General features: G+C 34.9%; 1 long non-coding RNA gene across 1 annotated transcript; it reads left to right on the top strand.

The window, feature by feature from the left end:
• Positions 1–1,138: 1,138 nt before the first annotated feature.
• LOC141520172 (uncharacterized) lies at positions 1,139–8,305 on the top strand. The gene is made up of 3 exons (XR_012477554.1): positions 1,139–1,219; positions 2,549–4,451; positions 7,958–8,305. It is a non-coding gene; the product is annotated as an uncharacterized LOC141520172 (long non-coding RNA).
• Positions 8,306–14,044: the final 5,739 nt, after the last annotated feature.

The raw sequence follows: 14,044 nt of genomic DNA, 5'->3' as shown, positions 1-14,044 counted from the left end.
CACACACACACACAAACACACAGACAGTCTTTTCTCCATGACTTATTCCCTCTGATCTCTTCTTTCAAGAAACTTCTAGATCTAAGCTTCTCTTGCTACCATCTAAGCCTTCTATGTAGTCATTCTTAAAAGCATAACCAAACCTAACATATCCAGTAGTCCCTCTCCCATGTCAATAAAGCAATATTATTTCTCCCACCTATTGTTTGTTGACAAGATCCTGGAGAAACTGTAGGCTGTGGGGAAGGCAGAGAGTAGATATCTAGCCTTCCCCATCTACAGCAGAGGATTGTTCTTTGCTGCCACTTGATATATAGAACCTTCTGCTCTGGGTTAACAATGAACTAACTAGTGTCGTTGATTGTTACCAAGAAAGTTTATTCTTCAGGGACCTGAATCCAGTCAGGTAGGAATCAGTTACCCCAAGGAATAATTTAACAAGTTGATATGTGCTTCCCAGAGCAAGTTCAAAGATTCAACTTCATGGCCTCGAAATATAGAAATATCATGACAGATTAAAAAAAGGGGTGGGGGAATGGGGGGCTCCCTGGTCTTGGAATGTGCATTACTTTCAATGTTCCTATCACCTTTCCATATTCAAAGAGATGTTCTTCTCAGCTTGACCCTATTCTGAAGGAATCCTGGAACATGCCTTTTGTGCTGCCAGTCTAGGGCACCAGAATTGCTAATTATGTCTATTCAGACCAAATGTTTATTTTTTTTCAAGATATCCCTCCCAGTACTTTCCCTTCTGCTCAATCATTATGCTCTGTTTAGATTTTTCTATCTATTTAACCCACTGAACACATATAGTATGAATTGTCAGTAATTTGCATATCATCTTAAGTACTGGTTGATTAATTGATTAGTTTAATCAATTCAATGGTTGAATAATTGTTGTTGCTTTCTCTATATATTTGTAAACTATAATGTACTCAACTAGAATACTCTCCCTGCTTCTTTCCTTTTGATTGAATCCTACCTCTCAGGTCTGGTGTTTACCTTTGTATGTCTTTCCTTCTCTATGAAATAACAGGACACACTTTTATAAATTAGTTTTAAATATTTTCCAATTACATATTTTGTTCTGGTTTTAATTGAAATTTTATTTCATTTTTCCAGTTACATACTAAGGTAGTTTTTCAAGATTCATCCATTTTCAGATTTGCAAGTTTCATATTTTTCTACTATCATCCCTTCACTCCCCCTCCTCATGAAGGTGAATACTCTGGTAAAAGTTGTGCATGAACATTTTGGTTTAACATATTTAGATATTAGATATTGTGTAAAAGAGAAATTAAAACTAAGAGAAAAGAAAGAAAACCATGAGATAGGAAGGAAAAACAGGGAAATTTTAAAAAATTGAATATAGTTTGCATTTGGATTCTGTATTGCTTTTTTTCCTCTAGATATGGGTGGCGTTGTCCTTAGTAGATCTCTCAGGTTGTTCTTCATCTCTAAACTGTTGAAAGGAGTTGCATCCATTTTAGTTGATCATTTCACAATGTTGTTGTTAATAGGTACAATGTTGTCTTGGTTCTGCTAACTTCACTCAGCATGACTTCATGTAATTCTTTCCATGCTTCTCTAAAGTCCAACTATTCATGAGTTCTCATAAAATAATTGTATTCCATAGCATTCATTTACCATAACTTTTTAAACCATTCCCCAATTGGTAAGAATCCTCTCGATTTCTAATTCTTTGCCGCAACAAAAACAACTGCTATAAATATTTGTGAACATAGGAGATTTCTCCCAGTTTTTATGAATTATTTTGGATATAGACCTAGTATTTTTATTGCTGGACCAAAGAGTATGATCAGTTTTGTTGCTCTTTGGTCATAGATCCAGATTTCTCTCCAGATTGACTGGAAGAGTAGACAGCTCCACCAACAGTGTATGAATGTTCCAATTGTCCCACATTCTCTCTAACATTTAACATTTTCCTTTTTTATCATCTAAGAAATCTAATGAATGTGAGGTGCTACCTCTTAGTTGTTTTAATGTGCACATCTCTAATCAGTAATGATTTGGGGCATTTTTATATGACTATAGATAGGTTTAATTTGTTCATCTGAAAATTGTTCATATACTTTGACCATTTACCAATTGGGGAATGAGTCATTTATCAGAAATACTAGCTATGAAAATTATTTCCCAGCTTTCTGCATTCCTTCTAATTTTGGCTCCTTTGGTTTTGTTAGTACAAAATCTTTCTAATTTAATATGGTCAAAACCATCCATTTTGCAATTTATAATGTTCTCTATTTCTTGTTTGGTCAAAAATTTCTTCCCTTTCCAGAGATCAAATAGGTATTAGTATTTCTTGATCAATTAATTGGTCTATGGTATTGTCCTTTATGTTTAAATTCTGTACTCATTTTGATATCATTATGATATAGACTATTCCCATTTTCCTACTTCCCTTCTAAACCTGACTACATTGGGTTTTTTGGTTTTAAAACTTATTAATTTCATGTAATTAGAGTTATCCATTTTACACCTTGCAATGCTCTCTAACTTTTGTTTTGTTTTCCCTTTTCAATAGATCTCTAAGTTACTCTATTGATCCACCACTCTTTATTATTTTTTAAGAGTTAGAGCAATTTTATTTTTCATTAAGAGAAATATGGACTTCTGGCCAAGATGGCAGAGAGAAGACAGGCACAGTTCTAGAGTCTCCTGATCTCTTCCCCATCTGTCACATGAAACAAATATCTTAGAGGAAGTCTGACTCATGGAACCCAGAGAGAAAAGCTAGGAGAAAGAGCATTTATCTCAGGATTTGTCTCCTGCTGCAGCTTTGGTAGAATTCAGGCAGGTGAGCCTGGGCTCAGAGGGAGGATCAGCCCCAATCACCCAGATTAACAGCTGAATTGGAACCGGGAGTCTGAGGGCTGGAAAGTGGGACCTGCCGGATCTGCAGAGGGGCTGGACAAAAGGGGCTTGGGTCCTTGAGGAAGCAGAGGTGCTGGTGTTGGTGCTGTCCCCCTGGAGCTTGGGGACAGGGCTGCCGGGAGAGGTCAGGTACAGGAGAGCGGCAGACACCATCGCTGGGCTCCTCTGGTCGGAGAAACTCTGAGTCCATGCCTCCATTGCACTGAGGCCTCCTGCAAAACAAACAATTCCAAACTACTTCTGCCTCAGGCCCAGGTGTGTGAGTGGAAGAACAAGCCAAGCTGAGGAATGACCTCAGGCCAGGGTAAAGTCCACCATTGATTGAAGGCAAAAGAATTCAATAGTTCCAACTCCTCCCTTTGGGCAAATGGAGAAGGCCTCTCAACCCAGGTCACAAACACTCCAGAGAGGGCAGCCAGCACCTCCTACTGGCCAGACAGTGAAACTGCACTCAGTAAAGACTTTAGCAATCCCAAGCCAAGGTGAACCAGCCTCCCCCCACAACTAATTTCTGGAAGGGAAAGACCCCAACTCAGAGAGACCTGGAACCTCTGAGGAGAATACAATCTGGTCTCCAGCACAGAAAGACTTCCTCAAAGAAATAAGGAAGGAGCTTAAAAATTTGGGAGAGACAATTAATACCTTGCAACAAGAAAACAAAACCTTAGAAAGTACAATTGGACAAACACAAAAGGAGAATAAATCTCTCAGATCATCAATTGGACAATTACAAAATGAGAATAATTCTCTCAGATCCTCAAATGAGCAAATGCAAAAAGAAATTAATTCTCTCAAAACCTCAATTGGTCAAATGGAAAGCTCTTTCAAAAGTAGAATTGACCAATTGGAAAAGGAGTTGCAAAAAAAATAATGAAGAAAACTCCTCCCCACAAAAAATAATGGAGTCCACAGAAACTAATGACTCCACAAGACAGCAAGAGTCAGTTAAACAAAATCAAAAATAGAAAAAATAGAAGCAAATGTAAAATACCTCATCAACAAAACCACTGACCTTGAGAATAGATAGAGGAGGAGCAACCTGAAAATTATAGCACTTCCTGAACACATTGAAGAGAAAAAAAGCCTGGACTTAATATTACAGGATCTAGTGATGGAAAACTGCCCTGATATCATGGAATTGGAGGGCAAAGTAGTTATTGAAAGAGTATATCAATCCCCACCAGAAATAGATCCTAAAATGAAAACACCAAGGAATGTTGTGGCCAAACTCCAGAACTACCAGATGAAAGAGAAAATCCTGCAAGCAGCCAAAAAGAAACAATTTAAATATCAAGGAGCCACAGTAAGGATCATGCAGGACATGGCTGCATCAACATTAAGGGATCAAAGGGCCTGAAACGAGATATTTCAAAAAGCACAGGAGCTTGGAAAGCAGCAAAGAATCTACTTTCTGGAAAAGCTGAGCCTTCTCTTCCAGCGAAAAAGATGGACATTTAAAAAAATGGAAGAATTCCAAAAATTTCTGATGAAAAGACCAGAGCTAAAGAGAAAATTTGGACATCAAACAGGAGGTTCAAGAGACACATAAAAAGGTAAAAAAGGGGGGTGGTAAAAGAAAAAAATGCAATCCAGTAAGTTAGTTGAAACTAGCTATATCTCAGTATGGGGGTAAAAAAAAAGATTCTCATAAACTTTGAGGAATGTAACTCTAACGGAGAGAATACACTTTGCCAGAAATAATGGACATTCATGACCTATCCATGAGACTGCTATCTAATGGGATGTAACTGGCTTTAACCCCATTTGGGATAAAGACTAATAACTCTCAGGAATTTTGACTCTATTCGATAGAATATACAGAACTAGAAGGGACCGACACTCAGAATTTTCTATGACTTAGATAGAATGATCTAAAAAAAAAAATACACTACCGCCCTTAAAAGGAGGACAGGAAAGAGATGGGAGGAGGGAGGGGATTAAATGGGGTAAATCTCATTCAACTAAGAGGTAAAAAAAACCTATGGTAATACTGGGGAAGAATGGAGGAGAGGAGAAACACCTGAACCTTCTTCTCATCAGACTTGGCTTAAAGTCAACCTACACATACTCAGTTAACCTATAAAACATCTAACCTTTCAAGTATTAAAAGGGGGAAATAAGGGGAAAGAATAAAAGGAAGGGAAGGGAAAAGGGAAAAAGGGAAAGGGGAAAGAAAGGGGAGGGTGAGATATAGGAGGGCAAACACACTGAAGGGGGTGTTTTTCAGAAACAAAACACTGGGGAATATGGATAAAAGGGGAGGAAAGGGAGGGAAAATAGGAACAGAGGGAAGATAGCACAGAGGGCAATAAAGAATTAGTAATCATAAATTTAAATGTGAATGGGATGAACTCTCACTTAAAACATAAGCAAATAGCAGAGTGGATTAAAAACCGGAATCCTACAATATGCTGCTTACAAGAAACTCATTTGAAGCAGAGAGATACATACAGAGTAAAAGTAAGAGGTTGGAGCAAAATATATTTTGCTTCAGCTGAAGTAAAAAAAGCAGGGGTAGCAAACCTTATCTCAGACAAAGCAGCAGCAAAAATAGATAGTGTTAAAAGAGATAAGGAAGAAAACTATATCCTCCTAAAAGGTACCATAGACAATAAAGTCATTTCAATATTGAATATATATGCACCCAGTGGGACAGCATCCAAATTCTTAGAGGAGAAGCTGAAAGAATTACAGGAAGACACAGACAGCAAAACTCAACTATTAGGAGACCTCAGTCTCCCACTAACAGATCTAGATAAATCAAATCATAAAACAAACAAGAAAGAAATTAGGGAGGTAAATAGATTGTTAGAAAAATTAGATATGGTAGATTGATGGAGGAAACTGAATGGGCATAGAAAGGAATATACTTTTTTCTCTGCAGTACATGGAACTTATACAAAAATTGACCATGTACTAGGACATAAAAACCTAATGATCAACTGCAGAAAGACAGAAATAGTGAATAAATCTTTCTCAGATCACTATGCAATAACAGTCATATGCAATACTGGGCCAAGGAGATACAGAACCAGAACAAATTGGAAACTGAATAACCTCATTTTACAAAATGAGTGGACCAACAAACAAATTATAGAAAGAATTAACCATTTTATCTTAGATAATGATAATGATGAAACAACATACCAAAACCTATGGCATTCATTCAAAGCAACTCTCAGGGGATATATTATAGCTCTAAATGCTTATATGAATAAATTAGAGAAAGAGGAAATCAATGAACTAATAATGGAACTGAAGAAATTAGAGAAAGAACAAATCAAAAATCCCCAATTAAGTACCAAATTAGAAATTCTAAAAAATTAAAGGAGAAATTAATATAATTGAAAGCAAAAAAACTATTGAATTAATAAATAAAACCAAAAGTTGGTATTATGAAAAAACCAATAAAATTGATAAACCTCTGGTCAATTTGATTAAAAAAAAAGAAAGAAGAAAACAAAATTGCTAGAATCATAAATGAAAAAGGTGAACTCACCTCCAATGAGGAGGAAATTAAAGTAATAATTCAAAATTATTTTGCCCAACTCTATGCCAATAAATATGATAATCTAAGTGAAATGGATGAATATTTACAAAAATATAAGTTGCCCAGGTTAAATGAAGAAGAGATTAAATACCTAAACAACCCTATCTCAGAAAAAGACATTCAACAAACCATTACTGAACTCCCTTAAAAAAATCTCCAGGGCCTGATGGATTCACAAGTGAATTCTACCAAACATTTAAGAAACAATTGGTTCCCATCCTATATAAACTCTTTGGAAAAATAGGGTAAGATGGAACTCTGACTAATTCTTTCTATGAAACCAATATGGTACTGTTACCTAAACCAGGAAGAGTTAAAACACAGAAATAAAATTATAGACCTATCTCCCTGATGAATATAAATGCAAATAACCTAAATAAAATCTTAGCAAAATGATTACAACAAGTCATCACTAGGATAATACATTTTGATCAAGTAGGATTTATTCCAGGAATGCAGGGTTGGTTCAATATTAGGAAAACTGTTGGTATACTCAATTATATCAACAACAAACCTATCAGAAATCATATGATCATATCAATAGTTGCTGAAAAAGCTTTTGACAAAATACAGCATCCATTCCTATTAAAATACTAGAGAGTGTAGGAATAAATGGACTGTTCCTTAAAATAATTAGCAGAATCTATCTGAAACCATCAACATGAATTATACTCAATGGGGAAAGGCTAAAGGCATTCCCAATAAGATCAGGGGTGAAACAAGGGTGCCCATTATCACCACTACTATTCAATATTGTATTTGAAATGTAAGCATCAGCAATTAGAGAAGAACAAGAAATTAAAGTAATTAGAATTGGGAAAGAAGAGACAAAACTCTCACTCTTTGCAGATGACATGATGATCTACCTAGAGAATCCCAAGAAATCATCTAAAAAACTACTGGAAACAATTAGCAATTTTAGCAAAGTTGCAGGTTATAAAATAAACCTTCATAAATCCTCAAATATTCTCTATATATATCTAGCAAGAAACAGCAGGAAGAGCTAGAAAGAGAAATCCCATTCAAAGTAATCTCAGACAATATAAAATATTTGGGAGTCTATTTGGCATGACCGACTCAGAATCTTTTTGAAAACAATTATAAAACACTTCTCACACAAATTAAATTAGATTTAAATAACTGGGCAAATATCAACTGCTCATGGATAGGGAGAGCTGTTATAATAAAAATGACAATTCTACCAAAACTAAACTATCTGTTTAGTGCCCTACCAATCAAAATTCCAAAAAATTACTTTAATGAGTTAGAAAAAAATGTAAGTAAATTCATATGGTGAAATGAAAAGTCAAGAACTGCCAAGAGTTTAATGAAAAAAAAGTGCAAAAGAAGGTGACTTAGCCCTACCCAATCTAAAATTATATTATAAAGCATCAGTCATCAAAACTGGTTGGTAGCAAATAATTGGAAATCCAGTAAATGTCCTTCAGTTGGGGAATGGTTTGGCAAACTGTGGTATATGTATGTCATGGAACACTGTTGTTCTATTAGAAACCAGGAGGGACGGGATTTCAAGGAAACCTGGAGGGATTTGCATGAACTGATGCTTAGTGAGATGAGCAGAACCAGAAAAACACTGTATACCCTAACAGCAACATGGGAGTGATGTTCAACCTTGAAGGACTTGCTCATTCCATCAGTGCAACAATTGGGAACAATTTTTGGCTGTCTGCAAAGGAGAGTACCATCTGTATCCAGATAAGGAGCTGTGGAGTTTGAATAAAGTACAAGGACTATTCCCTTTAATTCAGAAAAAGAAAAAAAAAACCCAGATGTCTTATGGTTTGATCTGGTTACCTCTGAGAATTATTCTGTTCTCTTTAAGGATATGATTTCTCTCTCATCACACCCAATTTGGATCGAGGTACAACATGGAAACAAAGTAAAGACTGACAGAGTGCTATCTGTGGGGTGGGGGTGGGGGGAGGGAAGCAAGATTGGGGGAAAACTGTAAAACTCAAATAATGTCTTTTATAAAAATTTAATTAAAAAAACTGGTTGGTATTGGCTAAGAAATAGAGTGGTGGGCCAGTGGAATAGACTAGGTGTAAAAGCAGGAGATGATTATAGTAATCTGCTTTTTGATAAACCCAAAGAGTCTGGCCATTGGGATAAAAACTGCCTCTTTGATAAAAATTGCTGGGAAAATTGGAAGTTAGTATGGAAGAAAATTAGGTTAGACCAACACCTCACACCCTTTGCCAAGATAAGATCCAAATGGTTACAGGACATAGACATAAAAAACAATACTATAAGCAAATTAGAAAATCAAGATCAAGAAGTCTACCTGTCAGAACTATGGAAAGGGGAATAGTTTATGACTAAAGAAGAGTTGAAGAATATCACCAAAAACCAATTAGATGATTTCGATTACATTAAATTAAAAAGCTTTTGCACAGATAAAACCAATGTAACCAAGATCAAAAGAAATGTAGTAAACTGGGAAACAATCTTTATAACTAATGATTCTGACAAAGTACTCATTTCTAAAATATACAGAGAACTGAGTCATATTTTTAAACTAAAATGCCATTCCTCAATTGACAAATGGTCAAAGGATTTGCAAAGGCAATTTACAGATGAGGAGATCCAAGTAATCCATAATCATATGAAAAAATGTTCTAAATCATTAATTATTAGAATAATGCAAATTAAAGCTTCTCTGAGGTACCACCTCAAACCTCTCAGATTGGCCAGTATGACCAGGAAGGATAATGATCATTGTTGGAAGGGATGTGGGAAATCTGGGACACTATTACACTGTTGGTGGAGCTGTGAACTCATCCAACCCTTCTGGAGAGCTATTTGGAACTATGCCCAAAGGGCAACAAAAATGTGCATTCCCTTTGACCCAGCAATACCATTACTGGGTCTATACCCTGAAGAGATAAGGAAAAAGGGTAAAAACATTACTTGTACAAAAACATTTATAGCAGCCCTGTTTGTGGTGGCAAAGAATTGGAAATAAAGTAAATGTCCTTCAATTGGGGAATGGCTTAGCATACTGTGGTATATGTATGTCATGGAACACTATTGTTCTATTAGAAACCAGGAGGGATGGGATTTCAGGGAAACCTGGAGGGATTTGAATGAACTGATGCTGAGTGCGATGAGCAGAACCAGAAAAACACTGTACCCCCTAACAGCAACATGGGAGTGATGTTCCCACCTTGAAGGACTTGCTCATTCCATCAATGCAGCAATCCAGAACAATTTTGGGCTGTCTGCAAAGGAGAGTACTATCTGTATCAAGTTAAGGAGCTGTGGAGTTTGAACAAAGTGCAAGGACTATTCCCTTTAATTTAGAAAAAAAAACAGATAGCTTATTGTCTGATTTTGTTACCTCTTAGACTTCTCTTCTCTTTAAGGATTTGATTTCTCTCTCATCACACCCAATTTGGAACAAGGTACAACATGGAAACAGTAAAGACTGAGAGTGCTTTCTGTGGGGGGGAGGAAGCAAGATTGGGGGAAAAATGTAAAATTCAAATAATATCTTTAATAAAAATAAATTTAAAAAAGAAAGAGAGAAATATGAAGTCCAGAGGAAGTGAGATGTTAATCTAGCACTAATCTATGGCTTTGTCAGACCACACCACAATATTGTGCTTACTTTTGGACATCATATTTTAGAACTGACTCAGGAACCTCAAAAGTCCATGTGTGTGTCCCTACCAGACCTTCACATTCAACAGGAAGAAATCTAAACTCATCATTTCCTGACTTCACCTCCTCTAGCCAGAGTCATTAGGGTTTACAATCAATGTTTTTTTCTGGTTCTGCTTATCTCACTCAGCATCAGTTCATACAAATCCTTCCAGGTTTCCCTGAATTCCCATCCTTCCTGGCTTCTGTTAAAACAACAGTGTTACATGACACACATATACCACAATTTGTTCAGCCATTCCCCAACTGATGGACATTCACTCAGTTTACAATTCTTTGCCACCACAAAAGGGTTGCAAAGAACATTTTTGTACAGGTGATGTTTTAATCCTTTTCCATAATCTCTTCAGGGTATTTACCAAGTAGTGGTATGGCTGGATCCCTTTGGGTGCAATTCCAAACTGCTCTCCAGAATGTTTGAATGAATTCACAGTGTCCCAGATTTTCAACATCCCTTCCAACATTGATCATTTTCCTTTCTGGTCATATTGGCCAGTCTAAAAGGTGTGAGGTGGTACCTCAGAGATGCTTTAATTTGCATTTCTCTAATAAGTAATGATTTAGAGCAATTTTTCATATGACTATGGATCACTTTGATTTCTTCATCTGTAAATTGCCTTTGATGTCCTTTGATCATTTGTCAATTGGGGAATGATATTTTTAAAAAATTTGACTCATTTATCTGTACATTTTAGAAATGAGCCCTTTGTCAGAAATATTAGTGGTAAAAATTGTTTCCCAATTTACTTAACTTCTTTAAATCTTGGTTACAGTGGTTTTTGTCTGTGCAAAATCTTTTTAATTTAATGTAATCCAAATTATCTAGTTTGATTTTAATGATGTTTTCCATCTCTTCCTTGGTCCCAAAGTGCTTCCCTTTCCATGGATCTGATAGGTAAACTATTCCTTGATCTCCTAGCTTGCTTTTAATATTATTTTTTATGTCTAAATCTTGTATCCATTTTGGTCTTATCTTGGTATAGGGAGTGAGCTGTTTGTCTAATCCAAGTTTCTTCCATACTAACTTCCAATTTTCCCAAAACATTTTATCAAAGAGGGAATTTTTGTCCCAGTACCTGAACTCTTTGGGTTTATCAAACAGCAGATTACCATAATCAATTCCTGCTATTGAACCTAGTCTATTCCATTGATTCACCACTGTATTTCTTAGTCAATACCAGACAATTTTGATGACTTATGCTTTATAAAATAATTTTAGATCTGGTAAGGTTAAGCCACCTTCTTTTGCACTTTTTTTCATTTAATTCCTGGAAATTCTTGGCCTTTTATTTCTCCATATAAATTTATGTACAACTTTTTATAACTCATTAAAATATTTTTTTGGAATTTTCAATGGTAGGGCACTAAACAAGTTGTTTAGTTTCGTTAGAATTGTCATTTTTATTATGTTAACTCGACCTAAACACGAGCAGTTGATGTTTGCCCAGTTATTTAAGTCTGATTTTATTTGTGTGAGAAGTGTTTTGTAATTATTTTCAAAAAGATTTGGAGTCTGCCATGGCAGATAAACTCCCAGGTGTTTTAAATTGCCTGAAGTTACAATAAATGGGATTTTTCTTTCTAGCACTTTCTGCTAAATCTTGCTAGTCATATATAGAAATGTTGAGGATTTATGAAGGTTTATTTTATATCCTGTAACTTTGCTAAATTTGCTAATTGTTTCTAGTAGCTTTTTAGATGATGTTTTTGGATTCTTTAGCTATACCATCATTTCATCTGCAAAGAGTGAAAGTTTTGTATCTTCCTTCCGAATTCTAATTCCTTCAATTTATTTTTCTTCTCTTATTACTGAAGCTAACATTTCTAATACAATATTGAATAGTAATGGTGATAATGGGCATCCTTGTTTCACCCCGATCTTATTAGGAATACCTCTAGCCTATCCCCATTGTATATAATGCTTGTTGATGGTTTCTGATAGATAATACTTAATATTCTAAGAAACAATCCATTTATTCCTATACTCTCTATTGTTTTTAGTAGGAATAGGTGCTATATTTTGTCAAAAGTTTTTTCAGCATCTATTGATACAATCATATGATTTCTGATAGGTTTGTTATTGATATAATTAATAATACTATCAATTATCCTAATGTCGAACCAACCCTGCATTCATAAGATAAATCCTACTTGTTTGTAGTGTATTATGCTAGTGATAACTAATTGTAATCATTTTGCTAAGATATTATTTAAGATTTTTGCATCTATATTCATCAGGGAGATAGACCTACAATTTTTTTTTTCTGTTTGAACTCTTCCTGGTTTAGGTATCAGCACCATATTTGTGTCATAGAAAGAGTTAGGGAGAGTTCTGTCTTCATCTGTTTTTCCAGAGAATTTATATAGAATTGGAATCAATGGTTCCTTAAATTTTGGATAGAAATCACTTGTGAATGCATCTGACCCTAGAGACTTTTTTTAGTGAGTTCAATAATGGCTTCTTGAATTTCTTTTTCTGAGGTAGGGTTTTTTAGGTATTTAATTTGCTTTTCATTTAACCTGGAAAACTTATATTTTTGTAAATATTTATCCATTTCACTTAGATTATCAAATTTCTTGGCATAGTGTTGGCCAAAATAATTCTGAATTATTACTTTAATTTCTTCATTGGTGGTGAGTTCAGCTTTTTCATTCATGACACTAACAATTTGGTTTTTTTCTTTTTTTAATCAAATTGACAAGAGGTTTATTAATTTTATTGGTTTTTCATAAAGCCAACTCTTGGTTTTGTATATGAGTTCAATAATTTTCTTGCTTTTCCTTTTTTTTAATTTCTCCTTTAATTTTTAGAATTTCTAATTTGGTATTTAACTGGGGGGTTTTAATTTGTTCTTTAATTTTTTTAGTTGCATATTTAGTTCATTGATTTCCTCTTTCTCCAATTTATTCTTGTAAGCATTTAAAGATATAATATATCCCCTGATAATTACCTTGAGTGAATCTGATAGGTTTTGGTATGTTGTTTCATTATTGTCATTATCTAGGATGAAGTAATTAATTCTTTCTATAATTTTCTGTTTGATCCACTATTTTTCATTTCCAATTGCTTTTGCATCTTTATCTCCTTGGCCCAATATTGCATATGATTTGAATTGCATCATGATCTGAGAAAGATGTATTCACTATTTCTGCCTTTCTGCAATTGATCATTGGGTTTTTATGACCTAGGACATGGTCAGTTTTTGTGGAAGTGCCAGGTACTACAGAAAAAACATACATTCCTTTCTGTCCCCATTCAATTTCCTCCATAAGTCTATCATATCTAAGTTTTCTAACAATCTGTTTACCTACTTAACTAGCTTCTTATTTATTTTATGAATACGTTTATCTAAATCTGAAAGTAGGATGTAGAGGTCTCCCCAGTAGAGTTTTACTGTCTCTGTCTTCCTGTAGCTCTTTCAACTTCTCCTTGAAGTATTTAGATGCTATACCACTGGATGAATACATTTTTAGTATTAAAATTACTTTATTGTCTATGGTGCCTGTTAGGAGGATATAGTTCCTTCCTTATCTCTTTAAATTATATTTATTTTTTGCAGCTGCTTTGTCTGTTATAAGGATCACTAACCCTGCTTTTTTTCACTTTAGTTGGAGCAAAATATATTTTGCCTTTACTCTATTTGTATCTCTCTGCTTCAAGTTATTTTTCTTGTAAGCAGCATATTGTAGGATCACTAATACACTAATGCATTCTTGGGGGAATTGTAAACTGATTCAACCATTCTGGAATTGCACCCAAAGGGCAATAAAATAATGCTTACCTTTTGATCCAGTAATATCACTACTGTTTATATTCAAAAAAAAATTTTAAAGAGGAGAAAACACTCACATGTACCAAAATATTTATAGAAGTTCTTTTTGTCATGGCAAAAGACAAAAAGAGAAAGACAA

Source organism: Macrotis lagotis, chromosome 4 (assembly GCF_037893015.1).
Source record: "Macrotis lagotis isolate mMagLag1 chromosome 4, bilby.v1.9.chrom.fasta, whole genome shotgun sequence".
In the NCBI taxonomy this organism is placed as follows: domain Eukaryota; kingdom Metazoa; phylum Chordata; class Mammalia; order Peramelemorphia; family Peramelidae; genus Macrotis; species Macrotis lagotis.
The sequence above is the reverse complement of the archived record's forward strand: the minus strand, read 5'-3'. Positions and strand labels throughout refer to the sequence as shown.